The sequence below is a fragment of the Colobus angolensis genome, unplaced genomic scaffold, assembly GCF_000951035.1.
Source record: "Colobus angolensis palliatus isolate OR3802 unplaced genomic scaffold, Cang.pa_1.0 Scaffold225, whole genome shotgun sequence".
Taxonomy (NCBI): Eukaryota; Metazoa; Chordata; class Mammalia; order Primates; family Cercopithecidae; genus Colobus; species Colobus angolensis.
In genome coordinates this window covers 6,348,389-6,364,837 of record NW_012115433.1, presented here as the reverse complement: position 1 = coordinate 6,364,837, position 16,449 = coordinate 6,348,389, and the positions used below count along the sequence as shown (strand labels likewise).

The window sequence follows — 16,449 nt, the reverse complement described above, 5'->3', positions numbered from 1 at the left end:
GCTGGAGTGCATTGGCATGATCACAGCTCACTGCAGCCTCGACCTCCTGAACTCAACCAATCCTCTTGCCTTAGCCTTCCAAGGAGCTTGGACTACAGATGCATGCCACCACACTTAGCTAACTTTTAATAGAGACAGGGTCTCCCTATGTTTCCCAGGCTGGTCTTGAACTCCTGGGCTCAAGCAGTCCTCCAGCCTTGGCCTCCCCAAGTGCTGAGATTATAGACATAAGCCCCCTGCCTGGCTAGCTGACAAAATCTTATACGTAGAAAAACCCAAGGAAATCACACACACACACACCCTACAAGCCTACAACAATAAAACTACCGGCACACCAAAAGTCAATTAAGAAAACAATTCTGTTCACAAAATATAAAATTGCTGAGGAATAAATTTAACAAATGTAGTACAAGATTCATACAGTCAAAACTACAAAACACTGCTAAGAGAATGTAGACATTCTAAGTAATTAGAGATTTCATGTTTTTGAACTGGAAGATTCAATATTATTAATATGGCAATTCTTCTAAAATTGATCTACAGATTCAAACAATCCCTATCAAAAGCTTAGTAAGCTCTTTTTTATATCAATTGATACAACATTCCTAAATTTTATACTGACATGCAATTTTGAAAAACAACAAAGTTATACTATCCGATTTCGAAAGTGCTTATAAAACTATAGGAATCAAGACAGTGTGCTGCTGACATAGAGACTGGCATACACATCAGAGAATAAAGGAGTCTGGAAATAAGCCTTTACATTTATAGTCGATTGATTTTCAAGAAAAGTCCCAAGACAAGTCAATGAGGAAAGTCTTCTTGACAAATGGTGCTGGGACAACTGAATAACTAAAAACAAAAATGTAAACCTTCACTCCACAGGTAAGAATTAAGTCAAAATGGTTCATATACCTATATGCATGAACTAAAACTATAAAACTTCTTTTTTTTTTTTTTTTTTGAGACGCAGTTTAGCTCTGTTACTCAGGCTGGAGTGCAATGGCGCGATCTCAGCTCACTGCAACCTCCGCCTCCCGTGTTCAAGCAATTCTCCTGCCTCAGCCTCCCCAGTAGCTGAGATTACAGGCACATGCCACCATGCCCAGCGAATTTTTGTGTTTTTTAAGTAGAGACTGGGTTTCACCATGTTGGCCAGACTGGTCTCAAACTCCTGACCTTCTGATCCGCCCGCCTCGGCCTCCCAAAGTGCTGGGATTACAGGCGTGAGCCACTGCGCTCAGCCCTGAAACTATAAAACTTCTTAAAAAACACTTTGTGACCCTAGTTTGGACACAGAGTTCTTGGACACAATACCAAAAGCACAACATATAAGAGAAAACTCTGCTAAGTTAGACATCATTAAAATCTAATAACTAAAATTTAAAATGTTTGTGTTTCAAAACAAACCACTAAAAGAAAGATAAGCCACAGGCTAGAAGAAAATACCTGTATCATATCTTCTAAGTCACAGGTTAGAATATCTGTGTATCACAACTGACAAGAGATTATACCAAGATATAAATAAAACCTGATTTTTTAAATGAGCAAAAGATGTGAACAGACCTTTGACCAAAGACAACACGCAAATGGCTAATAAGCACACGAAAAGGTGCTTAATAGTATTAGTCATTCAAAATGTAAATTAAATTAAAGCCACAAAAAGATACCACTGCACAAACACTATCAAGACAATATCATGACAAAGGCAGGGGTGCAGAGCAACCAGAAACCTCACACACTGCTGGTGGAAATGTAAGACGGGTTGGCTTTTAAATCAAGTCTTTCTTTTCTCCCGATTGCGGCAAAGTGATGATTAAAGTGTGTGGCTAAATATAGAGAACCAAAAAATGTATCACGGGGCAGGTAAACTTCAGACCCCTAGAAATCACTCTGTATCAGTTCATACAGATCAGCCTGTGTCTTTTCTCTTTTTTCTTTACCGTTGCATTGACCTTGTATCTTGACTTTTTAGTCTTTTTAGTACCTGAGGATCAGAAGTTTCTCCACTTTATTTTAGTCAAATTTATCAGTTTACCTTTGCCTCTTCTATTGTCTTTAAAAAATTCATCTAACCCTGAGATCATATGTTCTTGTGAATTTGCTGTAAACAAGTTTTGGTTTTCATAGTTAAATCCCTGATTAATCTAGTACTGATTTATGTGTGAGGTAGGTAGGGATTTATATTTTTCCACGCATATAACCAATTCACTCAACACATTTATGGAAAAATATTAATCTTCACAAGAATCAGAGATATACAAATTAAACTATTAACACTATGATTTTCCAAAAGTCAAATCGGCAGAGATTTTTTCTAAATGGTTGTACTGATTGCCTGAAAGTATCTTTTTTTAAAAAAATTATTATTATTTTTGAGAGTCTCGGTCTGTCACCCAGGCTGGAGCACAGCAGTGCAATCTCAGCTCACAGCAACCTCTGCTTCCCAGCCTCAGCTATTCAAGCGATTCTCCTGCCTCAGCCTGCTGTAGCTCGGAATACAGGAACATGCCACCACTCCCAGCTAATTTTTGTATTTTTAGTAGACATGGGTTTCACCACGTTGGCGAGGCTGGTGTCAAACTCCTGACCTCAGATGATCCACCTGCTTCAGCCTCCCAAAGGGCTGGGATTACAAGCGTGAGCCACTGCCACCGTGCCCGGCTGAAGGTATCTTAATACAGTTATAGAAATTAATTTGGCAATATGCAACTGAAAAACAGTCATACTCCCTGACCCAATAATGCTGTTTTTATCAATCTTAAAAAAATAAGAAATAAAAATATTCCCTGGACCATTATTTATGACAAAAAGTAAATTTAAATTTAAAAAATTGGAAACATCCTAATTTCCAACAGTATGAGGAAACAAAATCCTGGCACGTTTACACAATGGAACTTTAGAGAACCACTGAAATTGATATTTATACAGAGTTATAAATAACATGAGGGGAAAATTCATATTGTTCATTTGTTAAGTGCAAAAACACAGGAAACAAAATTATATGTATGTGGTTCAATTACATAGAAAGAATAGGGAGGAAAACTGGACCACAAAGTACAGCAGAACTGTTAACTGGATGGCAGAATTTTTGTAAACATTATTTTCAAAACATCCTATAATGAACATGCAGTGTTTTTATAAGAATAAAACCTGTGAGCTTGTTTGTTCTTACTTTTTTAAAGGAAATGGTTGAGTGAATCCATTAAAAATGCAGGGGCTTTTCTTGGCTTTCAGTTATACCATGACTGCCAAACAAAAAATAAATCAAAAGATGAGACTATTGGGTTTTTTTTGTAGCTTTTTGTTTTTACTGTTATTCTTTGGCTTTGGTAGAACTTAAGACAGCCTCCTCCTCTTTACCTGCTCAAAATAACTTTTTGCAAATGTGACTTAAATTTTTTTTTGTACTGGTGTATATATAGTTACGAACTGGCCTTGAATATTCAAAGTCTAAATGACAAGAGTGATACACCTACCAGCTTTCAAGACCCTCTTCCCTTCCTACTCAGCTTATATTCCACAATTCATCATTGTAATCATTTCCTCGTGTATACTTCTATCCCCTTCCTCTATTCTCCTTCTGAAAAACTCTCTTGGTAAAACCTTATTAGCAAATTCAACTCCGCTTATGTCATGCCTGCATCCACAGTGCTGAATAAGGCTGGAGAAAAAGAGCTGGTCTGATGGGTCTCACTTTGTAGTCAAGGCCATGACCCTCAGGTGGGTCCTTACCACTGTCTGGAAATCAAACTACTTTTCCCTGGTCCATTCTTCTCCTTCCCGGCCTACCATTTCACACCTTCCCTCTCCTTTCTCCACCCCTGGAACACTCCCATTACCCCTGGAACACTCCCTTATTTAATATCTCAGCAGATGGCCCAACTTCCTATTTCACCTAGAAAAGGAACGACATCAGGAGACCTTGGCCTCGGCCCCCATCTACACACTCAGCACCATGTTTCCATCTACTGTATCCTGCTGCCTTGCTCAAGGGCCCCCACGGTCAGCTGGCACACTTAATCTCCCAACAATTTCCCCACTCCACTGGATCACTCCTGAAAATGTTATTTCTCATATATAAACAAACTTGTGGGGACCCCGCTTTCCTTACCAGCTGCAGCCCCATCTCTCTCATTCCCTTTGCAGCAAAACACCTTAGGAGAACTGTGTCTACCGACGCCTACTATGCCTCTCCAACCTTCTCTGACACCCACACCAAAGGCTTCTCTACCAGCCAGCGCGCAGTGCAGCTCTTGTCTAGCGTGAGTTCTCAGTCCTAACCTTAGAGGCGCTGTGTGACCACTGACCACTCCTTTTCCTTTCATATAATTTTACCTCTTTGCTAAGCACACCACACTCTCAAGGTCCCTCCATCTGACTCCTTTGCTAGTTCCCCTCTGAAGCCTTCATAGGAGTGCCCCAACACTCAGACTTCGGTCCCCTCTTCTCCATCCACGATTTCATTCATGCTCGGGATACTGTATAGGATTGATGTGCCTACACTCCCAAATTCTCTCTCTTCATTCACAGATTAGTTATATTCGGCTCCCTTCGGGATACTGCCACTTTGATGTCTTGCAGATACCTGAAACTTCACAAGTTCAAAACTCAACCCTGGCTCTTTCCCACCCCACCCCTACACACTCCCCACCTGCAGGTTTAAATCTTCTCTATCCTACTTCCATTTCCGGCTACTCCATATTCTTCCAATGATCAGATCAGAACATTCAGAATCACCCTTGGCTCCTTTCTTTACCTCATACCTCATCCAGTATGTCATGAAATCCCAATTTCAGCTACCTCCAGAACATATGCAGAATCCAACTACTTGTTGCCACTATACCAGTCCAAGCTACCATCCTCTTTCTCTTGCATTATGGCAATACCTCCTAATTCATTTCCTTGCTTTCTTTCTCCTGCCCCATTCTGTTCTCAACATGTCTCAGCAAACTGGGACTGATGCTGACACTCTGGCTGCTATTGTAATAAGGTCCTTCATCTCTTACCCAAGAGTCTTATGTCTTTTGCCAGCATCCATGAAACTGCAGCAGGCTAACTGGTGAGCCTGCCTTTGAGCTTGTGTTGAAGGCAAAAATCTCAGACATTTCACACTTCTTGGCAACTACATGCAAACATAATAAATATTTACAACTACATAAAAATACAATTATATTTACATAATAAATGTAATACATTTGCTTTGACTTCTTTCAGAGCCCTTAGCTCTTACCACAATAAGCTCTAATTCAAATGCAACAGGAACACTGCATGGCTACAAAGGTAGATTAAAAAAATTTAAATATAGCCAAATTAAGAAAAATGAACTTAAAGTTGCCAAATAATTTAAACTTAAATTAAGAATAAATTTATATTTACAGCAAAAGTTCTAATAAATTCTCAAGTGATTCACTCCTACTTTATAGGCTATTGACACAAAAATATGGGGTAGCACTAGCTTAAGTTTGCAGGGGGATATTGAGTGAATCTCCATATAAAATAGGTGATAATCTCTAAATCATGTCCAGTTCTAACAGCATCTGACTCAATGAAAATAATAAAAATATGTACAGATTTAGATATCTAACCAGCAATGAACTTTCCCAAGAGCATTTCTAAGCATCCTTCATTGTAATTGCATTCAATGCATTCTTCTTCAATTATTAAACTGAGTATGAAACAAATATTCATAATGTCAATCATGTAAAAATGCTAATTGTGTTGGCTTATAAGAATTGATTAATGAGACTGGGCACGGTGGCTCACGCCTGTAATCCCAGCACTTTGGGAGGCTGAGGTGGGTGGATCACTTGAGGTCAGGAGTTCGAGACTAGCCTGGCCAACAGGGTGCAACTTTGTCCCTACTAAAAAATATATAAAAACTAGCCAGGTGTGGTGGTGGGTGCCTGTAATCCCAGCTACTCGGGAGGCTGAGGCAGGAGAATCACCTGAACCCAGGAGGCAGAGGTTGCAGTGAGTTGAGATCATGCCACTGCACTCCAGCTTGGGCGAGAGAGAGACTTCGTCTGAAGGAAAAAAACATAAAGAATTGATTAAATGACTGTACACCTCTCCTTAATTTTTTAATTCAGATTTTAACAGGTTACATTTAAAAAGTAGTACACCTATACGTCAATTCATCACTGTCTTTGCACGTATACAGTCACCCCTCGGTATTCATGGGGGCTCCAGGAACCCTATCAATAACAAAAGCTATGAATGCTCAAGTCCTTTATGTAAAATGTCATAGTATTTGCATATAACCTATGCACATCCTCCCCTACTTTAAATCATCTCTAGATTATTTATAATACCTAACACAAATGTTATATAAATGGTTAAACTATATTATGTTTTGCTGTCTTATTTGCACTTAACCAATTGAAAGAAATGTGATATAAGAAATATCGCATCTTTGTCCCTCGTTTCTGGCACAGTTCCTAAATCTTTGGGATTTCCTGAGATAGAAATGTTTTTTGTTGTTCAAAACAAGCCCCTTCCAATCACAACTGTTAATGCTAATGCTGTGATTAAAAGGAGCCCTCCTAGACAGCCTCAGGATGGGGCTGGCCACCCAGAGACCCAGGGCCTAGAGCGTGGAACTTTCAGCCCCGACCCTCAGTCCCTATCCTGAAGAGCAAAGGAAAGGATTAGAGATTGAGTTCTACAGAGATTCGGGGACCTTGTGCACACGAGGGCGAGCTGGGCAGGAGGCCACCCTAGGAGGGCACAGAAGCTCCACGTCCCCCCGTGCTTGCTCCGTGCACCTCTTCTACTGGGCTGTTGCTGAGCTGTGCCCTTTTATAATAATGTTTTCCTGAGTTTTATCCCAGCAAATTATCTAATCTGATGAGGTAGTGGGAACTGCTGATTTGTAACCAGTCAGTCAGAAATGTAAGAGGCCTGGGACTTGCGACTGGTATCTGAGGCCAGGGCAGTCTTATGGGACTCAGCCTGTTGCCTGTGGGGACTGTACTTACTCTGGGTAGTGTCTGAATTAACTGAAACGTTGGACACTCGGTTTTCTTTTTTTCTTTTTTTAAGACAGAGTTTCGCTCTTGTTGCCCAGGCTGGAGTGCAATGGCATGATCTCGGCTCGCCGCAACCTCTGCCCCCCGGGTTCAAGCGATTCTCCTGCCTCAGCCTCCCAAGTAGGTGGGATTACAGCGTGTGCCACCATGCCCGTCTAAATTTTGTATTTTTAGTAGAGACGGGGTTTCGCCACATTGGTCAGGCTGGTCTTGAACTCCTGACCTCAAGTGATCCACCCACCTCGGCCTCCCAAAATGTTGGGATTATAGGCATGAGCCACCGTACCCGGCCAGGACACTCAGTTTTCATGCTGAAGAAGTCGTTGTTGGTGTTGGAAACACATCACAAGAAATAAATTGGCCTTTTATCTTCACCACTGTGTGTATCAGGCCTGGGTCTCCTATGAAATAACTATGACATTTTTCAACAAATTAATATAGGTATCTTAACTCTAAAATCAGTGGAGACCTGGGCAACACTGATAATGGCAATCATCTGCACACTGAAAATACAGCACCCCGACTTACTACTAGTAAGATCCTTAATGATGTCCACATCTGCAACCTTATTGGCTAAGGTATAATTACAGTTGGTGGTTTAGAAATAGCTATTGTAATACATTCTGATATAATATATATGTAATACATCCTGACCTCCAGAATGATAAATGTAAAATACTATCTTATATATAGTTATTTTAATTCCATTTACCTATATCTGATCATAGCTGACAATGACAAATCAAAAAACAATTATTTAACATTTTAATGTCAACAAAATTATTTTAACTACAAATATAGCAAATTCCCTAAAAATCTCACCACATTCATTGCCTATGAAAAAGAATAACCTCATGAATTATAAACTACCAAGTAGGTAAGATTCTTTCAGAATTTGACAAACTATGAACAAAGATGTTTTGTTTTTATTCTGTACTGTAGCAAAGTGTTTTAATAAAGTTTCTTCATTGCTTTTTAATTTTTTCAAGATTAAAAGTAATTTGTTTATATATTAAAATATCTTAAATGTAATGAACTACTAAAGCAAAAATATCTAACTTCTGAAAGGCAAAATGCATATAAAAATAACTGAAAATTAACACAACTGTTATGACTGCTCTCAGAACCTTCAGAGCAACACAAAAGCTCTAATTTAAAGAGCAATTTGTCCATTATTCAAATGCTTTCACATAGAACATACAAGATTTTGTCATTCAATTTGCAGTAGAGAATATGTGTTTTCTTAAAATAATCTTTTCCTCATTTCTAAAGTACATCCAAATGAAGAATGGAATTTTAAATAGCAGATTTGGGGTACAGAAAGTAATCCACATGAAATTTGCTATTAAATGTACATTAAGAGCCAATGTAAACTTCATTCACTGATCATTAGAGCTGAAGGGAATCTTGGAAAGCAATAATTATTCAATTTAATAATATATCTCTATTAAGCAAATAATATAAAAATCTTACAAAATGAAAAGACTACTTCCATTGTAAAACAATAATTTGATTGCCAAAAGTAACCATTTATTATGGGTTCCCAAAGATGTGATCTCTTGATGCTTTTAAAACAGTCCAAATTAAAATAATTATGTTACCCACTACAGATCAGCAGGCATTTCATCAACTAAGTTAATTGAACTCAGTGACACAGATGTGGCTTCATGAGAGCACTAAATGAAAACACTACCTTTATTTAAAGAAAAAAATAGATGTGGTTTTTCCCCAAAAATGAAGGGTTTAATATTCATTGATGCTAGCAAAACAAACGAAAACTGTTTAAAAAAAGGAAAAAAAAAAAAACCTTCCTGATTAAACACACACTTCTTTATCTCTATCATTCCCCAAAAACAGGAACGAAGAAAATCACAAAGGGAATTATGGCAGATGACAACAGTGTTAAGTAGCTGAAACAAACTGGAGTAAACCAAAATCTAAGACTGCCGGAAAGGAAGACAACGAAAAACCAGCCTGAGAAAAGGTTTCACAAATATGAACCGCATAACCGCGAGGCGGATGCTATTTGTTTAAAAAAGAAGGGGTGAGGAGAACGGTTAGAAAACAAAACTCCCACAGCCAAAAAGTAAACATCCAATGAAAGAAAAACTGAGGGAACTCCCCTCCAAAGAACAACAACAACAACAAAAACTGACAAGAAAAATGGAGAAAAAAGCTAAGCAAATAAATACATGGATTTAGGAGTTCCTATGTCCAATGAAGAGCTTAAGACAGAAAAAAAAAAAAAAAAAAGGAATGAGAAAAGGAAAGGGAAGAAATTATCAAAGTCATTTTAATAGTTTTCCTAGAACTGAAAAACCCAAGTTTACAGACTTAAAAACTCTGTGGAATGCTCGGCACATCCAAAGTAGAAAAGAACCATCACCAGACCCACCATGGTAAAATGTTAGTATTTAGGCGATAACACAAAACTAGGGAGAAAAGAAATGGCTTACAAATGCCTGGCAAACTGGCGGCACGTGACTTCACAGTAACACTGAAAACCGGAAGACAACCGAGCAATGCCTGCAAAATTCCAAGAGGAAACACGCTTACAACCGTGACCCCCACTGACAGTTCAATGACTCTCATTGTGCCCCTGCACGTGTCTGGCATTATTGCAGGGACTAGGCTTGGTTCTGGCCTATGGTCATCAGCGTGCGACCTGCAGATACACCCACATCTGCCATGGGAGCAACAGACAGGAACTGTAGGTGAAAGCAGACTAGACCCAAAGGAAGAGGCCCAGGGAGGTGGCGCCCACCACAGACTTTGCGAAAGCAAGACACAGACCTCTATTCATGCACTGAGATTTCAGAGTTCATTTGTCACTGCCAAGTAACTTATTCTATCTGAACTAAAATATTAACCTGGAATTTTATACACAGCCAGGCATACACCCGATACTTAAAGCACACACATTTTCTGACACACAAGGCTCATAAAAACAGTATCATCTTCTCCATCACCTTTCACAGAAGTCACTGGGAGGATGAGCTTCATCATATCAAGGAGGTAAACTAAGGAACTGAAAACAAGGAACCCCACTTGGGAAGGAGAGAAGAATTTCTAAGTTGACGGTGGAGTCTCCTGCGATTCGCCCTGTTTTAGATACTGTCCCTGTCTTAGACATCTTTCTCCAATCACACACAGGTCACCCTGCAAGAGCCAGCTCAACGGTAATATCCTCCATGAAGACACACATCCAAATTCCCCAGCTCCCAGGATTCAATTAAAACCTTCAGCATCAACAGGAAAAAGGGCTGCACACACCAGAGTCCATTCTGAAATCGACTACTAATGTGGTGTGTGACTCTGGGCAGATGACACCCTGCTTAGACCCAATTTCCTCATCTGTGCAAGGACGAAGACAATCTATAATCAGAGGAGTTCCTTCTAGCTCTAAAATGCAGTAATTCTGCTGCAAATGTATAAAATCACTAAAACCCTGCTGTAATGCTCTGCTTTGGTATTTGCTTACATTTTCTGCCAGTCTGTGATATTTGGCAATAATGTTATTCCCTAAATATGTCACTTTTTTTAACTTCAAAAGCAACGTCAACAAACAAAAATGACTATTGTCTGACGGATGGTAATATGTTACTTAAAACCAAAATTAAGCTTTAAAAACAAACACATTATAAACATCACAACAAACTTTAAACAAGTAACATACAGACACAGTAAAAATCTACTGGTAAGAATTCATCCGACTTTAAAAGCATGCTAACCCAGCTGCTTCAACCATCTAGCATATTATTGATATAGTCAGAACAACGTGTACCACAAAAATCACTTTAAGTGCCACCATAAACAGCACCAAATAATCGGCTACCCAGATCGCTGAGTAAAAACACCTCGTCTAGATAATTCTAAAGATTAACACTGAACCACTGAAATTGTTTTTGATGGAAATCTTATCTAATAGGAGCCATACAGTCTTCTGACTTCAAAAAGGTATTTTAAGCACAAGTATGTATATTAAGTACAATCCCAGACTGTCACACACTGCTGTATATAAATGGATGCCTCTCCAGATGACCAAATTTATCTGCTGGAAAATTTCAGGATGGCGTAATGACACCATTAGGACTTACTGATGTTCAGGTCACTGCCTGCCTCCCAGGCCCTCAGATATATCCTGTCTTCTTTCTTTTCTTCTCTATACTCAAGAGTCCAATGCTATGGAAAGTAAGATAATCATCACTCCCCAGTCTCCAAGTGTGATGCCCTTTTCATAATTTTAAGAAAGTATTTTAGTGTATTGGCTGTTAAGAGTGATAAAACAGTATCAGAACAAACATAATCAGAGCAGAAGGCTCTGCAGAGAAGGCAAAGTGTGGCATCCTTTTTGTTCTCGGTCTCCCACCAATGAACTGCAGTGACCCCACAGCCAAGCCAGGCAATTGCTGCTAACGCTGTGACCACCTGTAATCCTTACCAGTCCAGCAGCCTGCACTAGCAATCCTTCGGAAGACGCCCATTCACTCCCTGCTTTCATTTCCATTTCTCTTGCTCCTTTGGTCTCAAACCCTTTTCTCACACTAGGCTTCCTTAACAAAAGCACGCAAGTCTAACACAGGTGTGGCTAATTAATCAGAATACTACTTTTGACTAGTCAGATTATGTTTTCAATAGTAAGAATTACTTTAGGAATTATTACTATTATAATATTATGTATTATAAAAGAGGGAGTGAGGAGAACAATTTGAAAACAAAACTCCCACAGCCAAAAAACATCCAATAAAAGAAAAATTGGCCGGGGGCGGTGGCTCAAGCCTGTAATCCCAGCACTTTGGGATCACGGGCGGATCATGAGGTCAGGAGATTGAGACCATCCTGGCGAACACGGTGAAACCCCGTCTCTACTAAAAAATACAAAATAAACTAGCCGGGCGAGGTGGCGGCGCCTGTAGTCCCAGCTACTCGGGAGGCTGAGGCAGGAGAATGGCGTAAACCCGGGAGGCGGAGCTTGCAGCGAGCTGAGATTCAGCCACTGCACTCCAGCCTGGGTGACAGAGTGAGACTCCGCCTCAAAAAAAAAAAAAAAGAAAAGAAAAATTGAGGGAATTCCCCTCCAAAGAACAACAACAACAACAACAAAAACTGACAAGAAAGATGGACTCAGTGGCCAGTCCCCCTGGGATATGTCAGGGACACAGAAAAGAATTAATAGTAATAATATTAATAGTAATAATTACTTTAAATAGGAATTATTACTATTATTTTAAAACATAACCTGACTAGTCAAAAGCAGCCAGATAAAGGAGTAGAACACTAGTGTTAAAGTATTAGCACTTGTTATATTTCAGCCACTTAATTAATACACTAACATGCATTATCTCATTCCAATTTCTTTTTCTTTCTTTCTTTTTTTTTTTTTTAGACAGAGTCTCACTCTGTTGCCCAGGCTAGACTGCAGTGGCACAATCTCAGCTCACCGCAACCTCCAACTCCCAGGTTCAAGCTCCTGCCTCAGCCTCCCGAGTAGCTGGGACTACAGGCGCACGACACCATGCCCGGCTAATTTTTGTATTTTTAGTAGAGACGGGGTTTCACTATGTTGGCCAGGCTGGTCTCAAACTCCTGACCTCCTGATCCGCCCGCCTTGGCCCCCCAAAGTGCTGGGATTACAGGCATGAGCCACCGCGCCCGGCTATCTTATTCCATTATTACACCAGCTCTGAGAGAAATGTCATCATTATTATATATGTAAAGGAACAAAAACTTTGTTTTTTTTTTTTTTTAATCTACCCTATAAAATTGAAGTGCTGAAATTCAAACCTAGATCTGCATCCCCATGAGTGACTGCCTTCCTTAGCACGGAGGGCTTCTAAGTATCTGGCTTTTCTAATTCCAAAGGAGTTTTTCCTTCTGGCTTAATTCTACACCAGAAAACTGAGGATACCAGGAGGTTCCAGATAACTGAGGTTTCACTTCACTAAGCTATGTAAGCAGGGGAAATGCGTGTTGGGATGGTGACTTTCAACACACTATACACAACTATACTTTCAGAAGTGAAGGAGATCTGGGTGTCTACACTGCGAGTTAGTCTGGTACTTGAGTCACTCAGACACACATCGTGCCTCTACAGGCAGTGACAGTTCTCTCTCTGTAGGGCTGCTGGGGCCATGTAATGATAAGGACTTTGGTTTTATTAGTGCTATGATTTACTCAGCTGGTCAAGCAGTCCAGCTCTGAAAAGGACAAACGACATGAAACACCAGTAACTTTCTAACACATACACAGCATGTCTCTGCCTTTAAGGTGTAGATAACAACATGAAAACTGCAAGTACTTTCTGTATACCCACAACCCTCCTACTCAGGAGCTAGGCCCCCCGGGATGTGTCAGGCACATGGAAAAAGAAGGACCACAGTAGACATTCTGGCCTCACAGAACTTCTTTGGGGTGGCGGCGGAATAGCAGAAACAAGTAAACAAAGTAATTACAGGTAATAGCAGAGGTCATGAAGGAACCATACAAATCAATTACTTGGGATTACTGAAGGAGCCGTAAGGTAGTCAAAGAAGTCTTCTCTGAGGTGGTGATGCTGAGGTGGTGACACTGGCATTAAGATCTGAGAATGAACCCACCACAGGAGCCACCGAAGGACACTGTAGGCAAACAGAACTCCTGTGTCAAAGGTGGCGAAGCAGGAAACAGCTCCGATTGCTGAGGAACAGAAAGGCTAGGGCAGAACGCTGGTAAGGCAGAGATGGTTGTTCAAGATGAGAACTAGGGAGAAATGAAAACACATTTCAGAACTAGGCAGAAATGTTACAGTCGATGAGAAAGAGTTTGGATTTTTGGCTGGGCACAGTGGCTCATGTCTGCAATCCCAACAATTTGGGAGGCAAAGGTGGGAGGATCACCTGAGTCCATGACTTCAAGACCAATCTGGGCAACATAAGGAGACCCCTTCTCTACAAAAAATTAAAAAATCAGCTGGGCATGGAGGCATGCCCTTGTGGTCCCAGTTACTGGCGGAGGGGGTGCTGAGGTGGGAAGACAGCTTGAACCTGGGAGGTTGAGGCTGCAGTGAGTCCTGATGGTGCCACTGCACTCCAGCCTGGGCATCCAGAGCAAGATCCCCGTCTCAAAACAAAGCAAAACAAGAGTTTGGATTTTACCATAAATACACATTCATTACAACACTGTGAGATAAATTATTATCCCCACTTTAGCCCCAGATGAGGAATAAGACTCAGAGGGCATACAGAACATGTTCAAGGTCACAGAGCTGGTAAATGGATGCCCCCCAACATGTCCAGAGTGTGCAAGGTGGGAACTGAAATCTTACGTGACTTTATCTAAGTATGTTTGTTCTCAAAACATGAAGATCAATGGCCACCTAACAACAACTGCCCCAACTAAGTAAAATTTAATGTTTGTATGGGTGGATCAAGACCTGAAATCAGTTTAACTAAACTGTGTTCTCAGTCCTAAAGCCATCACGACTTACTAGCTAAACCAACAGGCCAAACAGCATACTAAATTACCCATAAAAACATTAATGACAATTTCACTTCAAAACAATATCAAACACGTCTTATGTTATTCCTCTTTTAACAGCTAAAGAATTATTTCTATCAATCTATCCATATAAGAAACTTTCTCCTTTTGCCGGGCGCGGTGGCTCAAGCCTGTAATCCCAGCACTTTGGGAGGCCGAGATGGGCGGATCACGAGGTCAGGAGATCGAGACCATCCTGGCTAACACGGTGAAACCCTGTCTCTACTAAAAAATACAAAAAACTAGCCGGGCGAGGTGGCGGGCGCCTGTAGTCCCAGCTACTCGGGAGGCTGAGGCAGGAGAATGGCGTGAACCCAGGACGCGGAGCTTGCAGTGAGCTGAGATCCAGCCACTGCACTCTAGCCTGGGTGACAGAGCGAGACTCCGTCTCAAAAAAAAAAAAAAAAAGAAACTTTCTCCTTTTTATGACATATACTAGTATTAGGAATTTCTCCCTTGTAAAATGAATAATTTTACAAAAGTACTTTGGCACCACAGATGAAAATATAATTTCCAGAATTGGAAGAGGTCAGGGATGAGGCCAGAGAACCATAACAGACAATCCTCACTTCCTACAGAGGATGAAATAAACAGAAAACAGCAAAAGGAGGTCTTTTTAGTTCATTTGCTTATCTAACTTTATTAAGCATTAAAATAGAATGTATACACATCCATTAGCTATACTGGATTATAAATGAAGTATTTGACCTCACGCTTCCAAATACATATGCATTTATGTGTGTATTATCCTCTCTCATGAGTGCATATTTTCAAGAGAATAACAGTAATTGCATCCCAATAAGCCCACGATAAATTGAAAGTATCTTAAAGTCAAAACTCACAGTGGATTTATCTGGATCTAAGTCGAGATGCATACTGAATGTGTATTGTTTTTGCTCCATCAGAAAGTCAGAAAGTCCAAAATTGGGGACCATCTATATGTTTGGACTTTTAAATAAGATCACACCTCTATGAGCAAAATAAAAGATATGATCAATAACCCAAAAGTTTCCTGAAAACTGGCCACAATGGAGAAAACTAGCAAGATTTTTCTCTGAGGAGTGCAATTACACAAGACAGGCTTAAGGGGACACTTGCAGGCTGGGTGTGGTGGTTCACGCCTGTAATCCCAGAGCTTTGGGAGGCTGAGGTGAGAGGATCTTGAGGCCTAGAGTTTGAGACCAGCCTTGGCAACATAGCAAGACCCCACCTCTCCAAAAAACAATCAGCCAAGTTTGGTGGCACATAAGTCTATAGTCCAAGTTACTCAGGAGGCTGAGGGAGGTGGATCACTTGAGCCCAGGAGTTCAAGGCTGCAGTGAGCCAAGATTGCACCACCGCACTCTACCCTGGGTGAGAGATAAAATAAAAAACAAGATTCTTGCTTTCTGTTTCCTAAAAAAAGGGGCCATTAAAAAGAACACCTTTTCCAGTTCTAATGCAAGAATGAAGAAAAACATTGGAAGGCAAAATGACTAGAAACGCAGTCAGTACAGCACCATTTACCACCCTACGCCCAGTCAATGGCTCTCAAATTCCTTCCCTGCCACTCCCTGCGGGCGGGGGGCAGGGGGGCACCAAGAGAGGAGGTCACGGGATGACCTGAAGCTGTGCCCTTGGGTCGGAGGCCCTGCTGAAGAGAAAGGGGCAAGACTACCAATTTAGAGGGTAATTTAAAAGATAACGATAAAGGTAAAAGAGAAAAAGTGTTTCAAAAGAGATGCTGAATGGAGTTTTAAAAAGTATATATTCGGGTGAATACCTGGCTCATCCTTACTCAGGCACAAGCGGAAAGAAAGCTCGGGTCAAACTCCAGATAGAAGTTCTTCCAGGAATCCTTATCAAATCCACTGTCCACCAACCAGCTTCCTCCAAGGCACCAAGGCAGGCTTAGGGAGGGTGT

The 16,449-nt window shown here is 40.6% G+C and overlaps 1 protein-coding gene across 1 annotated transcript in view; it reads right to left on the bottom strand.

Moving 5' to 3' along the window:
• SOCS6 (suppressor of cytokine signaling 6) overlaps window positions 1-9,572 on the bottom strand; it is a 31,008-nt gene extending 21,436 nt beyond the window's left edge. The window contains exon 1 of the mRNA XM_011944087.1: window positions 9,488-9,572. The gene's annotated coding sequence lies outside the window, so the exon portion shown is untranslated. The remainder of the gene's footprint in view (window positions 1-9,487) is intronic.
• Window positions 9,573-16,449: the final 6,877 nt, after the last annotated feature.